This window comes from Manis javanica, chromosome 4, assembly GCF_040802235.1.
Source record: "Manis javanica isolate MJ-LG chromosome 4, MJ_LKY, whole genome shotgun sequence".
In the NCBI taxonomy this organism is placed as follows: Eukaryota; Metazoa; Chordata; class Mammalia; order Pholidota; family Manidae; genus Manis; species Manis javanica.
Genome location: NC_133159.1, coordinates 144,701,341 through 144,718,324, shown reverse-complemented (window position 1 = coordinate 144,718,324; position 16,984 = coordinate 144,701,341). Strand labels below are relative to the sequence as shown.

At 48.2% G+C, this 16,984-nt stretch overlaps 1 long non-coding RNA gene across 2 annotated transcripts in view; it reads right to left on the bottom strand.

Moving 5' to 3' along the window:
• Positions 1-16,984, bottom strand: part of LOC108406740 (uncharacterized) — a 53,095-nt gene that overhangs the window by 17,546 nt on the left and 18,565 nt on the right. Inside the window, exons 3-4 of one of the 2 annotated variants that reach the window (XR_012130629.1) lie at positions 11,568-11,661; positions 8,840-10,959 (exon numbers count right to left, since the gene is read on the bottom strand). This is a non-coding gene — a long non-coding RNA (uncharacterized lncRNA). Of the gene's footprint in view, positions 1-8,839; positions 10,960-11,567; positions 11,662-16,984 lie in introns of those variants that run through there. The other variant, XR_012130628.1, reaches the window with a different exon arrangement.

Below are 16,984 nucleotides of genomic sequence, written 5' to 3'. Positions count from 1 at the left end.
GCAGCCTCGGTTCTCCTCCCACCCTCTGCCTGGCTGGGCCTTCATCCCATTCAGCATCCCTTCTTCAGAAGTTCATCTCTCACCTATTAAGAGCTCATGCTGTTGCTTCATCTCTCCCTGCACCCATGCTGGGGTAAGCCTCATCCATTCATTCATTCATTCACCAGCACTTATTAAGCACTTACTCTGCATCAGGCAGAGTCTACTGCGCTAGAGTCTTCACCTCAAACTCTCAAACTTAAAACCTAGCAGAGAAGAGAAATAAATGAGCAATGACACCACTCAGGGATTCTTGCTACAAGAGAGGCAGTGGGGGCTTTGAGGAGGGGCATCCAATACAATCCAGGGTTGAGGGGGCAAGAAAGACTTTCTGGGGGAAGATGTGGCCCAGCTGAGGCCTGATGATAAGCAGGAGCCAGCCAGGCGGAGAACTGGATGTGCCCAGCTCTACCAGAGCATGTCAGTGGCAGTGGGTAAATGCTGGAGGGGATACACAGGCCCTTGGCCATGGCACCCACCTTGGAGCCTTGTCAGCAGTGAAATCTTCACTCCCTTACCTGGGTCCCACTGGAGACATCCAGCTTCATTCCCCAGTTTCCCTGGTGACCCTTGCATCTGTCCAGAGAGAGGACCAATAGATAGAGCCAGCTTTCCCAGCAGGTGCCACAATCAACTTTTGTACGGGATGGAGACAAGGGGGCTCACGAGCGGGACTGAGGGCGATACTCACTAAGGCTGAGGACAGGAACACAGCCCTGCCCCCAGTCCTCCCCATTCAGTCCTCTGGTTCTATTCTGACTCGTTCTGCACTGTGGAGGCTCTTCAGACCTGCTCGGTGTAGCTCTGTGTGTTCCACAGAACTCTTCCTGGGACCAGGGGTGGTGGACAGGGGGGGTTGAAAGAAGGACTCTGGAACCTCCCAGCCTCAATTGAGCCATTTATCTGCTTGCCCTGTTAGACTTCCAAGCAGGGCCTCATTAGAACAGAGGGCTCCAAGTGTGAAAACCATTAATCCATAGGACAAAGTTGGAAGTCAGCTTGGCATTCAGGACCCTCCCCAGCCTTGCTTCCATGATGGAACCTAATGGTCTCTCTACAGCCCCCAACACTGCTCTAGTCCTCTCATCCCACCAGCCCTTCCTTGCACACCAGCTCCATTCTGTCCTGCCTTGCTCCTCCTGGCCCTCCCTTCCAGCCAAACTCTAACTCCTCATTTATTTTTAAACATTCCTTGAATGCCTGCAACACAGCAATAGACGCATTACCTTATTTCATCTCCTTTATAAAAGTCTGTGAGGTGTAGCCACATTTTATAAATGAGAAGACTGAGGCTCAGAGAGCTTAAATGATCCGCTCAAGATCACTGTCATCTTGGAAAAGCTAAGGAAAAGGTCATTCTAGGTCCAACCTGAGCCTCCAGGCACAGGATCCACCCCCCTCTCTTCCTTCCCACTCCCACTTCCCCCCTCATTCCTGCACCAATGCAAAAGCAGAAGGAGTGGGTTTTGGGGTGTCAGTGGCCTGTCATATGCCTGTTACATGAGCAGAGGTGAGGGGCAGGGACTGAGGAATGGAGAACCTGGGGGGGCCGTCGAGGGAGGCGGTGCATGTGGGTCACATGTGCATAAATGGAAGATGTGCCTGGTCACTGTGGCCATTTCCATTGTCAGGTGCAAGTGTCCTGTCTCCTCCCTTGATGAGGCAGCTCCCTGAAGTCAAGCATCAGTGCCTTAGAGAGGCACAATAGGAGAGAAGAAAGCAGAAACTCTGGGCTCTCAGTTATGCTTCTGAACTTTTGGGAGCCTGTTTTCCCATCTCCTAAATGGGAATAATAAGAGTATCTGTCTGGGACTGTTGAGAAAATTAAGTGTGACTGTGCCAGAAGCCTTCAAAGAGTAGATACTCCACAAATACTGACAGCTTTCTGATGTCCTGAAATCATCAGGGTGGGCTATATACTTACTTGTTGATGGAAATGGTTGGAGTGGGGTCTCATGTCTTGGGGTTGCTGGGACTACAAAGGGTCTCTATTCTGGACCTGGCTTGCAGGTGACATGGTGGCAAGGTAGGGAAGAGGGGTAGTAGCTCATTTTTCCTCTTCTCTTCCTCACTGGTTGTCTTCTTTTGCTCCGTGAAGGAACCAGCCCTCTGAGGGTTTGAGTAGATGAGAAGGCCAAGCACACTGAGGCAGCCACTTTCCGACAAGCTCAGCTTGTTAAATGTCTGTTTCCCTATGTCAGGGTGATCCTGTGCCCACCCCCACCCCTCCAGCCACAGATCCCCCTCACAGGTCACCAGCAGTGGGACCAATGCTCCCTGTCACAAGCAGAGACAACAGCCTGATACAAATTGGCAGGCAAAAGAGGGGGCAGTTGATACGGATCAGAAGGAAGGGCCTCCCCCTGCCTAGGGCTTGGTGCTCCCATTGATCAGCTTCTTTGCCACAGAAGCCAGCTTGGCCAGCAGCCAGTCGGCATCCAAGTGGGAGCCAAGGCCTCATTCCACGCCTCAGCCCACCGCAGAGCCCTGAAGAGCTGAGGGCCCCCAAGTGGGCCAGCGGAGATGGGGCAGGAAAGCAAGAAGGGGTTGGGGAGCAGGGAGGCAGGCAGCTCAGCCTCAGGACCAGCTAGCTTCACACACCCAAGCCCAGTTTTCTTGGTATTGAGAAAATGGTCAGCAGCTTGTCACAGTCCACTGACTCCAAATAACCCCTGGAAATGCTGTTAAATTTAAATCCAAACACAGAGGTACCCTCATACGTGCCTGTCACTCCCCCCGCCCCTTCCTCAAACACAAACATAGTTATCTCATGGCCACATATGCACTGTGTGACTCAGTTCAGTCCAAAAGCATTTATTGAGTGCCTACATGTGCCAGGCACTGCAACTACAAACAGCTTCATGCCCTAAGTGAATACGCATTCTAAGAGAGACAAATGTACAAAGAGGTCATTATGGGCAGGAGAACTGGTGCAATTATAGGAGTACAAACCATGCACAGAGGAAAGAGCAATTAACTCTAGTGCCAGGGAGGGCACTTCCCAGAGGAGGTGATAGCTCAGCAGGGTTTGTGAGGATGAACAGGAGTTTGCCAAGTGGACAGAGTGGTGGAGTGTCTGTCATCATTGCTAGCCTCCTGCCACACATTGCACTCCTCTCCCTTTTGCAGACTATGCACTTTCCATTATGAGTTTCTTTCACTCCCAACAGTCTCTGTGATGTCCCAATTGCTGTAAATGTTCTTCCTTTCCTTCCCTTGACTATGCCCTATTCAACCTTCAAGGCTTGCCTTAAAGAACAGTCCCTTCTTCAGGGAGAGCTTCAGCCTTCTTCCAGATGCTGCCTTTGCATCCTATGTGTCCCCTTTCCTAACTCTCAACATGCTTGTATTTTTTTGCACCTGGACTGTGTGGTACCTATGGCAACTGAGACAATGCCTCACACATTTCCGAAGCTCATTGGATGGGTGAGTGGATGGATGGATAGATGGAGATGGTTGGATGGTTTGCCTGAGGAGCTACAAGGAAATGAGTTCAGAACTGCAGAGGTGTATATGGTATGTCAGGTAGGATGGTGGTGGGAGAATTGCGGGAAATGAAGGTGAAAGGGCTGGCAGGGCTGGGAGTGTGGTGGAGCCTGTGATGCATGCCTAGCACACAGTGGCATATAGAGTGAATTCTAGAATGTTAGCAGTACAACACCCCTTTGAGATAATTTAGTCCTAACCTTCATTTTACAAATGAGGAAGCTGAGGCCCAGAAAAGCGGGGCTTATTGCAAATACCTAGAGGGTGAATCAATGGCTCTGCTGAGATGATGTCCCTGGGCTTGACCTCCTGATCCAGGGCACACTCAGCCTCCTGTATCCCTGGAGGGTTTAGGAGGTGATAAGATCTGCTTCACTCTCTGGGTTCAGCCTGACTCTCTGTATACACTGCCAAAGGCCATGTACTGAGTACACACACACACACACACACACACACACGTGCATGTGAACCTATACCCATCCGTGCCCGTGATTGGAACCCAACTTAACTGAGCTTAATCCAAAAGGGCAAATGATTAGCCTGGGCAACTAGGAAGGGCAGATGGGGCTGCCTTGGGGTACAGCTAGATTCAGGCACTCAGCAATCTAACCAAATCTCTCACCTCTGCTTCTGTCTCTGTGCTGGCCATATTCTCACCTGCTCCTTATGGGCTTCCTCCCTATTGGGTCAGGGGAGATGGCTGGGAAAGGGCAGGGCAAGGGAGAGAGGGGGACTTTTGCCTCTCTCCGAGTCTGTATATGAAGTCTCAGCTAAATATTTTGGTGGTTCCAGCTCAGCCCAGTCTCTGTGGTCAGAGGCACTGTGACAGGGCAAGCCTGGGTCTCATGTCTACCCTGGAGGCCAGGAGAGGGCATGGTACAGGCCTGACAGCTCATCTAGTGACATGGAAAGGAGGGGACAGTACTCCAGAGGAAAAGGGGTTCTCTTAACCACCATAACAGGGAAGGGATGCCGGACAGTCAAAAATGACAGATGGCCACAGTAGTACCATCGGAGAACTGGGTGACTAGGGCATGTGAGAAAGAGTGCTTCAAAATAACAACAACAAAAGCAATGATAGCTTTTAGCATATACCATGCAAGTACTCTGCATACATTGTCTCAGTTGATCTCATTTAAACCTTGAATGAGAAGACCCAGGTTTGAGTTGCAGGCCTGCCGTCATCTACCAGACCCTGGCCCTGTCACTGAGCCTTTCTCACCCTGTTCCCCCATCTCTAAAATGGGAAGAACATAGCTATCTTCCAAGGGCTGTCAGGGGGACCTGGGGTGGTTCTCTGTATACAGTGAACAGTATGTACAGTGTCACAATAGAAGAGGGGCATGGTGATGGTTGTTCACTGATTCCGGGTGGAAACAAGGAACAAGGAGATGCTTTTAGTGAACCGAAGGGCATTCAAGTCAGAGAAGCAGCAGGCTGGCTGCCAGTCTGACTCAGCAGGAGAAGGGGTCCTCCAGGGCTTCCTGGGACACTCCACCCAGGGGAAGCAGGGGGAAGAGCAGGTAATGGATTACAGGACCATGCAGGAAGAAGAAAGGATTTTCATTTGAAAATGTTCTGAAATAATTCCTGTTTGCAGGACAGCATTGTGGGCTTCAGCTCTCTAATAACTTATAGGCCTTTATTTATTGTTTTGCCTTAATGATTTCATGTTGCTCTAGTGTAGAGAATTCATAGTGTCTTGTTACACATAATGGCTGAGAGGGCCTAGGCTGTGACAGTCCCCAGGGGGAAGGTCCTCTGCAGACCCTGCCTGTCCCCCTAAGATGGCAGAGCCTAGGGTAGGAAGTACTGGCAGGGGAGCTGTGCATAAGGTGCTTTATCTGTGAGGGCCAATTCATACAACACCCTACAGAGCTGGTACTAGTATCCCATTTTACAGAAGTAACAACTGAGCCTTGGAGCGATTATCTGACTTTGTGTGACCAAGCTAGGATTTAAACACAGGTCTGTTGTGTTCCAGCCTTCTGCACGCTGATGGGTCTCCAAGTTTGGTATGTGTAGTAATCATCTCTGGAAACTGGCTTTAGTAGGTCTAGGATGGCACCTGAGGCTCTATATTGAACAGGCTGCCTAGATGATTCACAGCCACACTTAGGGATTCAACTTGTGGCTAAGGCCACACTAGTCACACACTTGGACCCTGTTCCTCAAGAGTTCTGGTCCCACAATCAGCTGTCTCCTCACAGCATATCTCTCTCACAAATGTCCCATCCACTATTCCTGTTCCCTTGTCATCCTCCATCCTGTATTCCTGAGAACTCTGATGCCTCTCCAGACCTTTAGCCCCTTCAGTGAAGCAGGAGAGGAAGGGGAGGGAGGAAGGAGAGGCTTTTTTGGTTGCCATGGTGATTCCCCACCTCCCAGTCTATTGGGGGAGGCAGTTTCATTGTGAGCCTCCAGCCAAGGCCTGGAGGGAAGCAAGCTGTCCTGGGCAGGGAGGAAGCAGAGGGGTGGGAAGAAGACTCTAATCACTGGGGAGAGGAGAAGAGGTGAAGGACGGGTGGGGAACAGGGTGGGGGACCCTGGGCCCAGGGCAGCCATAGCAGAGAGCCAGCTCCTCCACACCCTGGGGCCCAGCCTCCAGCCGTGGGCTGGGGAGTGGGGGCGGGGACGGGGGATGACGCGCAGGAGCTGAGGCTGACAGGGCCTGACGCTCCCTGAGCCCAGAGCTGGCAGGAGACCTCGGGCAGGTGGTGGCAGAGATGCAGGGATGGATGAGACAGCCTGAGGCTGGCACAGGACGGAGCCAGAGCCCCAGGGCTGGGAGAGACCAGGGCCCTGAAAGCAAAGAGGAGATAGGGAAAAATAAAACAAAGCAGCAGAACCCTTCACAGACCCCAGGCTGTGGCCCACTCCCACCCCTAGCTGGGCCGGGGCTGGCACGGCCTGGGATCCCAGCCTGCTGGGCTGGACGGGCTGGCAGGCCGGATGGCACCGGCTGCAGCAGAGGCAGATGGAGTGAGGAGGGGTCTGACCCCCAGCCCACCAGGGAATGGCTGGGATTGTCTGTTCTTTGGAGTCCTCCCACTGCCCCCCCCAAACCTCCCGCCTCTGGGAGCATGGCTGGGGAAACAGCAAAAAGAAGCAACATTTCAGAGCCAGCGTCTCCACCTCCTCCTGCTCCCTTTGGCTCTCTTTCCCTGCCAATGGCACGCATTGCCTGCTCCCAGCCTGGCTTTTGCACAGACCAGGGCCTTGTGGGAGGCGGGGTGGGGTGGAGGAGCAAGAAGTGAGCAGAGGGAGAAGGGAGGGAAAGAAGCTGGGAGGTGACATCCTAGAGGGGAGGGAGAGGAAGGTGAGGAAAGAGGCCTGCTGGGAGCTCTCCCACCCCCACTTCTTAAGCCCTTACTGTGTACCAGGCCCCATTAAGCACTTTACACGTATTAACTGATTTAAAAGTCTGACTTAAAACACCTGTAAAATAGTCCTGATCAGCATGTGCTGTCATTCTGATCCCCATTTTAAAGGTGAGAAACTGGGGGCAGAGAAAAGTTGAATGACCTGCCCAAGGTCACAAGCTAAGAATCAGCAGGGGAGGGTTCAAACGCAGGAGAAGTTCAAAGTCCATGTTCTTAGGCCCTGCACCCTGTGTCTTCTGCCCCCACCCCTACCCCACATTTTTAGTCTCTACATTTCTTTTTACTTTTTTGCTCCATCTTTTCTCATCATTTCTCTAACCAGCCTGTATTCCTTCAGGTAGTGTGTTCCAATCCGCGTAGGTGGCCATGCCAGCACTATTGCATGAATGGCTGTATGCCGACACATGCATGTGTGGACACGTGGACACACTTATAGGACTGTTGGGGAGCCCACATGCATGTGAACATATGTGCACACCTCTACATGGTAAGTTTGCACATCCTTGTATCTGTGTATATGTGCACAAGTCCATTCACACATGCATCCACTGTATATACCACAGCCTGGATAGGTCTTGACTTTCTCACCAATAGAGTGTTAACTGTGGCAAAATCATCCCAAACAGTGGTTGAGCCAAAAAAATTCCGTTTGGCTTTGCAAGAAAGTGCTGCTTGGCATATGGGGTTTTTGGCAATACATTTACCTTTCTAGGTTCAACTCAGGCTGATGTGGCTTCCTGCATGTCTACAGCTTGGCAGCCCCAGGTTCTGAGGTAATCAGCGCCTGATAACCTGCCAGATGCCAGGCCCTTGGCAAGCACCTACCAGACCTCTCCAGTCCTCACAGCAGCACGTAGATAGGACTTGCAGTTCCCATGTTATGTGTGGTGAGGACCCAGAGACCAGCGAGTTGCCATTGGTGCAGTCACACAAGGAGCATGAGGATTTGAACCCCAGGTCGGCCTGATGGTCGGTAGAGCTTTAGTGCCTGCAGGTGGGTAGAGCTTTAGTGCCTGCAGGTGGGTTGGTGAGCCAGACATGTGACTTCCCAGGCATGCCTCATCCGTCTGGAATGTGGCTGCCTCATCGTCTGGTCACGTCTGGGCCGCTCTTTTGTGGCCAGACCGGTGGGCGTGGATGGGCTGCAGTGTCCTCATGCTAAGCCACTATACGAAAGGCCCCACACAGGCCCTGTGCAAGTAGGTGTGCAAAAGGCGTTTCTCCATCATGAGGAAGATGATAACAATGGCTCAGACAATACAAGGATAGACTTCCCACCTGCCACCCAGACTTAGGCATATCCATTCCTTCGGCATTTCTTGAATACCTACTATGTGTTGGTGTTTTATTGGACTCTGAGGACAGTACAAATAGGAATCAAACTTGAATACTGCCTTCCTTCCAATAGCTTAGGAGAACAGTTTTCAGCTACAAAATGGCTTTAATGTAAGGTTAAAAGAAATGTAAATGCAGTAAGAGAGATGCAGATAAAAATGAGAGACCACCTCCAGCTTGAGACATCATGCAAGCCCTCCTGGAAAAAGAGGAGGGCAGTGGGCCTTGAAGAATGAGAATGACTGGATGTGGCAAGGAAGGGAAGGGCCTCTCAGTTTACCAAGGCGCAGGTGCATATTGGCAGCTAGGCGTGCAGAGGGCAGGTAACTCCATCTTTCTGTGGTAAAGACTATGTGAAAAGAGTGGTGGGAGGTGGGTTGGGTTCAGACAACAGATTCCAAGATCCAGGACAAGGAGTTTGGACTTCACAGACATAGGAAGCCCTTAAAGACCATTGAACAAGGGAAGGCCTTGTAACTGTTTCATTTGGGAAAACTAAATCACAGTTGTGAACAAAGTAAATTGGAAATGTACATGCACACACACATATACATATACATGCTCCGAAATGGCCAGATAGATAGTTGTGTACACAAATGAACAGGTCCCAAAGCAGAGGGTTAATTCTCAGGCCCAAATCTGTTTAAATTTTGAATTGTATTTGTTTATTTGAATAGGTAGTACATTCACATGATCTAAAATTAAAAAGGAATCTAAGAGATACACTGAAAAGTAAAGCTACCCCCCATTCCATGCCTGAGGCCACCTGTTCCTCTACCTAGAAGCAAGCCCAGTAACCATTTGGGAGCTTCCTTCCAGAGATGCTCTATGCATAGACAAGCAAATATCCACTGTATTTTTATTACACACATTTTCTGCACCTTACCTTTCTCATTTAATGATATATCTCGGAGATCACTACACATCAGTACATGGAGAACTGTCTTGATCTTTTTAACAGTAGTATGCCATTCCATTATACTTAGACATTTAACATTATTCTGGCCTTTGGCTTTTACCAAGAATTTTGCAGTGAAAAACCTTGAACATGTCATTTTACATATTCAGCCATTCACACTCATTCAACAGACATTTATTGCCACCTACTATGTGCTGGGCAGCAATCCAGGTGCCAGAGAAAGAGTAGTGAACAAAATGAACCAAAGTCCCTGCCTTTGTTGCTATGCATGTGTAAGTGGATCTGCAACATACATTCCTAGAGGTGCAATCACTGAGTCAAAGTGTCTGTGCATTTGTAAATGTTGGTAGATAAAGCCACATTTGTCTTCAGAGAGGTTGTACCAGTTTGGCCCTTGCAGTATAGGAGTGTGTCTGTTTACTCACCCTTTACCAACAAAATGTTATCAAACTTTTTGAGCTTTGTCAGTGTGACAGATGTAAAATACTTGTGGTTTTAATTTGCATTTATCTTATAATGAATATACTTAAGAACAATTTTCAGGTCTATTTCTGTCAATGATCTGCTGTCTTTTGCTCATATTTCTATTAGGTTGTGGATCTTTTTCATATTGATTTGTGGATTCTCTTTATCTATTAAGGAAATTAGGCCTTTGCCTCTTATGAGTTACAAATAATTTTTCCCTAGTTTGTCATTTGTATTTGGACTTTGTTTAGGGTGGTTCTTTTTAAAATGTAAAATAAAACTTAAGAATTCTGCTCATTCCCAGCTTTGCCTTCCATGGTGAAATGCTTGTTAGGGTTGAGAGAGAGAGCAGTCCCAGTAGCATAATCTTTGGTTCCAACCTGGGTTCTTAATAGAAACACAGGTTCTAGGCAGAGGAAGGTGATAGTCTTACCCTGTTCTGATGCCCTCTCTCAAGAGGTCTTTGGGTGAAAGGGAGAAAACTCAGGGGAGGGTAACCAAGAGGCTGAGAAGGCTTGAAATTAAGTCACCTAAGAGTTGGTGGTGGGTCTGTGTCTTTGAGCCTTGAACAGATCATTGTCCATGAATATTGTCTTGGGCAATGGGACTGGCCACATGATACAAAACCAGGGCTTATGATGGAAGTTCTGGGAAGCCAAGTGTCACATAATGGGACTATATTTAAGCCAGAGCTGTCTGAAAGTAGAATAGCCTTCTTCGTGAGGAAGTGAGCTTCTTGTTATTAGAGATGTACAAGCCAGAATTGTATGATCACCTACCAAAGATGCCAGGGGTTACACCAGATACCTTTCAAAACTTCTAGTTCTGAGAACCCAGAGTTCTACAAGACCGCAAGGAATCTTAAAATTCCTCATCTTACAGATGAAAAAAAGGGGAGTGGGAAACTCACATGCATTGAACACCTTCTTTGTCCCAAGAACTTTGACACATGTGACCTGATTTAAAAAGATAAGGACCAGAGAGGCAGTGTGATTGACTTAAGGCTGCACAGCAATCTAGTGGCAAACACAAAACTGGAACCCAAGTCCCCAGAGTCCAAATCTTGAGCTGTTTCCACTAAACCATCTGTTCCTGTTCAATAATTAAGAACATGTTTGTTGCACGTTTGTTGCATACCTACTCTGAATGGACACTAATGTGGCCAATGAGCGTTTATTATATGCAGGCTGTTAGCAGAGTCACAGGATCTTGGCTTTGCAGAAGGTCACTGCCTAGTGGGCAAGTACAGACACCATCTCTCATTGAGAACACACTGCCTGGCTCAACGTGGATGGTTCCCTGGGTTGTGTGATGTGGTAGCCCTGGGTAGACCTATAGTGAAATATGAAGCAATTTTGGTAAATACTGTAATAAGGATGTGTATAAAGTGCTATGGGAACTTGGAAAGCATGACTGATTCTACCAGGGAAGGGAATCCAGGAAAGCTGCCCAGAGGAGGTGACATCTGAGCAAGGCCTGAGAAAAAAAGAATAATTTCTGTATTTATTCCATAGACATTTATTGAGCAGCTACAGGTTTCTAGGAAGAGATGAATAATTCACAGTCCAATGGAGACAGACAAATCACCAATAAATTGCCCTAGAGTATAAGTAACAGTGGAATTTGCTCATGCACAAAAGCAAAGATAACTCTTTCTGGAATAAATGGGAGCAGGGGGTTAGGAAATCTTCTGGAGAATTGAAGACTGAGATTTTGAGATGGGAAATAGAAAATTTCCAGGCCAATCATAAGGGTGTTGGAAGAGAGGGAAAGGTGTTCCAAGCAAAGGGAATGACACGTGCAAAGTTTCTGAGTCTTGAAACATCATTCTGTCTTCACATAAGCAAAGCAGATCTGAAAGGCTCTAGTGTAAAATGCTGGGATTGTGGGCAGTCAGGCGGGAGGTTAAATTGACACATAGGCTTTTAGGCAGGACTTACCAGGTTTCCAGATGAATGGGAAAACAGCGTTGGTGTGCACTAGGATTTAGCAGGCTTAGCAACCTTCCTTCAAAGCTGTGCCCCAGATTGAGAGCTGGAAGAGAAAAGTGTGAGCCATAAATCCCCAGCTCCTCCTGCTGTGCCCAGCACTGCAGAGCCAGGAGTCTCCATGGCTCTCCAGTCCCACCGCTGCGACCCCGGCTAATCCAGCCTCCTGGCCCATCTGACACACACTTCCACTTAACATTTTGTTAGCGACTCTATAAACGAGCTCTCCCTGACCTTCAATCCCTGGCTAATTGCTGGTTTCATGTACAAGACTAGCTTAATTTTACGTGATAATTACCTGAGAGTGGCAATACATATGGCATTGCATGTTTGAAATGTCAGGCCTGGAAAACTACCAAGTGGCTGTAGTCAGGGGCAAAAGGAGGAGGCAGCTGGGTGGTGGAGGCCTTGAAGAGGCAGCCAGGGGAGACAGGGAAAACACTAGGTGCAGACAGAGCTCTAGAGAATGGGGCTCCAGCCCACAGTAGGGCCCAGAACTTTCTGCTGGTGCCCTGAGGTCAGAGCAGCAACATACGCATTTCACAGTCATGCACACACACCATGGGGACATGGACCAGGTCAGAGGCATAGCTCATACATGCTCTCAGTCACCCACTCAGATGCCCGTGGAGTACCTACCACATGCCAGGCAACATGTGGGCCCTTGCACTGGTTTCAAAATGCCCTCCCACTCGGGGGTGGAAATGTGCAGAGGGCACATTGGAGTTGTCACAATTACTGGGAGCAAGGTCCAGGAATGCTAAACGGCTTTCAATTCCCAGAGCAGTCTGATTCAATAAAGAATTGTCCTCCCCAAACCCAGCTGAGAATGCCCACAGCTAGGCCAGGGCCCCAGCCATGAAGAAGCCGAGTGGCCCCTGCCCTCCTGGAGTTTACAGTCGGGAAAGGGTGAAAATGGCAAGGGATCACCATGATAAGATGTGGTGATGAAAGAGGTCTCAGGATATTTAGCAGGTGAAACAGTGAGGTCCAGGGTTCAAAAGAGAGCTCCCTTAAGAAGTGTCCAGCATCTCCAGTTCATGCCTAGAATAGTGCTTGGCATAAGATGGGTGAATACTAAATGTGTCTATACCACATGCCACACACCTGGGTGCACACACACTGCAGAGGGATGGCAGGGGTTCACCTTTTCTCTTCATTACAGGGTACAGGGCAAGGCGGGTGGGGCCCAGGGCCCTGAGGTGGTGTATAGGTATATACTCCAGGTGGGGAGTATAGGCTGAGAAGGAGAAAGGGTGCCCAGCCAGCTGGGAGGGCTTCCTCAGAAAGCGCATGTGCACACAGGTCACAGGACAAAGAAGGACAACCCCCAGATTAAGGCAAGTTCTAGAAACCCCTCTAGCCTCCTCACCCATAGAATTGTGGACTCCTGAGCTATGCTAGAGTAAATAACTTGCTTAATGAGATTTCAATTAACAAAAACAAATTAAAATCACTTTGTAATTAAGCTGCTGTGAACCTCGCCAGCAGCTCTCCCTCAGAACTGCTGGGAGGGAGCTGTAGGTGGGGGTTCATTCAGCAATGCTGCTGAGGCCTGGGCAGGGCCAGGAGCCCCCTGCTTTGGGGACCCCACCCCAGGAGCCACAGCATCCTGGAGTCAGTCTGCAGGCACCAGAAATGTGGGTAGAAGCACATAGCAACTAAACTTAAGCTCAGATTGTAGCCCTGCCTCTTACCTATGTGAGCTGGGGCACGTTAATTGACCTCTCTGAGCATCAGTTTCATCATCTATGACATACGGATAACAATAATGCTTACATCGATGGTTGTGGGAAGAGTAAGTGAATGAATGCATGTAAAACATTTGGAAGACAGTCTGCCCCGCAGCATGGGCTTTTAATCCACTTTCCCCTGTGAGGAAATTTCCAGACTTGAATTTGCATTGTTCTGAACCTCAAGCCCCTCCAGCGCAGCTTGGTTTCTCACATCTAGGTAAGTATCTATCACAGAGGTCCCCTTGGAGGTGAGAATTCCCATCAGGTTCTGTCCCACCTAGGCCCCCATCTCTTTCCATCAGAGCCAGAAGCTCAGATCTGAGAGCCAAAAGACTTTTCCTTCTCAGGTGGCCTGGAGAATCCCCCTTTCCTTGGCTTATGAATTCCACACATCCTTCCGCATGAGAGGCTTGGAGAATTAGATAGTGCAGGTAACACGGGCTCCATTCCACAGATTGACTTAGTGACTTACCCAGTGGTTGAAGGAGAACAGTTCTCAGGGCTGGCAGGAATACACATATTTAGTCTTGTGAATTTTTAATAATAAAATTTTAGTTTTAATTTTTGACTCACCACTATCTTCATTCAGTGGGACTAAAACAGACACCTAAAATTAAAAATGTATTGTTCACAATTCACAAAACTAAACAAGAGTGTAATAAATCTAAGTAATTAAAGTTTCAAATTATTTCTTTGGATTTTAAAGTTTTAGCACTTTTGTAGTTATTAAAGCAAAAACTGCACTAAGCCTTTTGGGCTAGATATACTTATGTGCACTTTATATATGTAACATATACTTTTTTCATATACATAAGCATAGATACACACACACACAAATCCAGAATGTTGTTTTCTCTGTGGTGATCAAAGTTGCACATGGTTTTATGTGTTCATTCATTCATTCAAAAATTTTTTCCTCATCCTACATATTATTTAACATAATAGCAGCACTTTTAGTGCCTCTGAAGTGCTACAATGAACAAGCCAGACTTGAACCCAGTTTTCAGGAAACTTGTAGATTGTTGGTGAAGATGGACATTGGACATGAAACAATGAAGTGAATATTGCTGAAAAGGAAAGGCAGGGCGGGCCTTAGAAGCAATCCCTGGAGCGGGTAGTGGGGGTGGGTGCGGGGTTGTCTGCAATAAACACTTATTTCTTATGTAATTGGACTAAACTAAAACAATGTATATGTATATATTTAAATGAACTCCAAGAGTCTCATAGCTAGTTAGTAATGGAACTGGAAGCAGACCTAAAAGCCTTCTGGTTCCCAGGCAAATGATTTTTTTTTTTATTTGATACCAATACGATGGATAGTTTGAATAGCATCCCAGTCTTGAGTAAAAACATCCCAAGATGTTGGGCAAAGGAGATGTCTGACAGAGGTGGTCCCACCATCTGTACACCTGTCATGCCAAGGAGGTGTCAGATAGAGGAGGGCAGCATTCGCACACCTTTGTCAGATGGAGGAGGGGTGTACGCATGTGTGCACACATGCATGCCAAACAAGATGCAGGTTGATGAGTGTCTCAACCTCTATTGTCTGTGGAGGAGTCCAAACACTGCCTGGTCTCAGCAGCCCCACCACCCCTACCAGGCTGACATCTAGTCCTCTTTGAGCCCATCTGAGGGGCCAGGCCCAGAGAAGGACATCCCAACACCCGACCTTCCCACTGTCTGTTCCCTCCCATTCCCTGAAGTGCTAACCTTGCAGCCCCTCCCCTGCAGGCCCCGCTGCCCTAGGGAGGAGAGGGCAGCGTGCCATTTGCTAAGCACCCAGCTCAGGTGTGGGCTGCCAAGGCTGTGATGCCTCCCCACCTGGAAGTGCAGCCAGAGGGTTGTCCTCTGCCCACCTACACTTCACATATCATATTTTGTGCTGACTTCAGGCAACCAAAAGAGGACACAGAGTTGTACTTTCCAAGTAGCTGGAAATCCTTAATCAATGTTAATTGGCTCTAATTAGCATATGTTAATTAATGATATTTACTACAAATTAAAGGTATGAGTGTTCCCAGAGGGTTTCCTGTTCATCCAATTAGTGCCAATTAGTTGCAATTAACACGTGTAAATGAGATTCCATTGAACCCAAAACAAACAGCACAGATTCTCTCAGATTCCCTCTTGCACCTTCTCAGTTGGCCAGGGAGCTGGGGGTGGAGGATGGGGAAGGAGTACGGGTGGGAAGGGGTAAAGAGAGAGAGAGAGAGAGAGACCCTTGGGCTGACCTAGAGCAAGGTGTAGACTCTGCACGCACCAGGGAGGAGAGAAGGACGAGCCAATTTGGACCAAGCAAGGTCCTGGATGAGGCTAGCTGCCCTGAAGGTGGTGTCCCAAGACCTTGACAGTGCTCCTGAGGACCATTGGCCATCCCTTGGGCATCTCTGTACCTGCCAGGGCCTAACCCAGTGAATGGCATCTAGTAGGTGCTCAGTAAAAATTGGCTGAGTGAAGGGTTGGTTCCTTTTGCTTCAAGGGCCAGTATCTTTAGATAAAAATTAAAGGCTGCATTGATTAGGAAAATAGGCAGTATTCTCTTACCCATAAGGTCTTCTCACAGGCTCTACCAAGGAGCAAGACAGTATTTGCTTCTATGGCATCATTTTACTATAATCTGTATGTCTGTATGGATATTTTACTTTACTGCTAAGGTTGCCATTTCCTAATTTTATTTACTTTTCACTTAACTACTATCTAAGGCCCAAATCTCTGTCTTGATAGTAACTGGATATATTAAAAACAGCCAGAAGGGGCTACCATGAATAATGAAATGCTACCCCAAATTCTCCACTGCCAGAACCTTCTATGAAACTGGGATGTAAGATAGAGCTCCCAATAACTTGTTATTCCTAACTCATTTTGACTACACCAAACCTTCCATTAAAGTTGACATTCATTATTGTAAAATACTTATTGGTCACTGTGTGCCAGGCACTATTCCAGGGCCTAGGGGTATAGCAGTGAACAAATCATGTATAAATCCTGCCTTCATGGAGCTCGCATTCCACTGTGTATTATTGCCCTCCCCGTTGAGAGTTTAATGTCTTTAGAGTCACAGACTTGGGTTCATATCCCACTTCTGCCTCCTAGCAGCTAGAGAAAGAGGAAGGCAGGATATTTAGTCTATCTGGACCTCAGTTTATTTATCTGTAACAATGGGTGTAATAATACCTATCTACCTATCTTACAGTCATGTTATCGGGAGGATTAAGCTTTCTCCTTTGTCCCATTCCTTGGCAGGGCAGAATTTGGGGTTAAGCCACAAGGAATGTAGGAGAGGAGACAAAATTCAATCTGAACCCACAAATGGAAGTCTTACTAAGTCGCCTATACATCTGGACCTCCAGGCCCAGGCTGGCCACAACAGTCCCTCTCTCCTGTATATCGCTTCACAACATACAAAGCTCCTTCATCAGTGGCCTTTCTGAGTGATGAGAGACATGAGGAGGGTTGGGGAAGAGTCTCTCCAGCTGGCCAGGAACAGAGATTGGCCTGCCCATGCCAAGAAGAGACTGGTCCAAGGTGGACCTTCAGACATGCAGGTTCCAGGCTTCCCCCAGGCCAGAGACCACGGCGCCTGCCGCCTTGATGACCTCTCCCTCACTATCTCAACTCTGTCCCACCATGGGC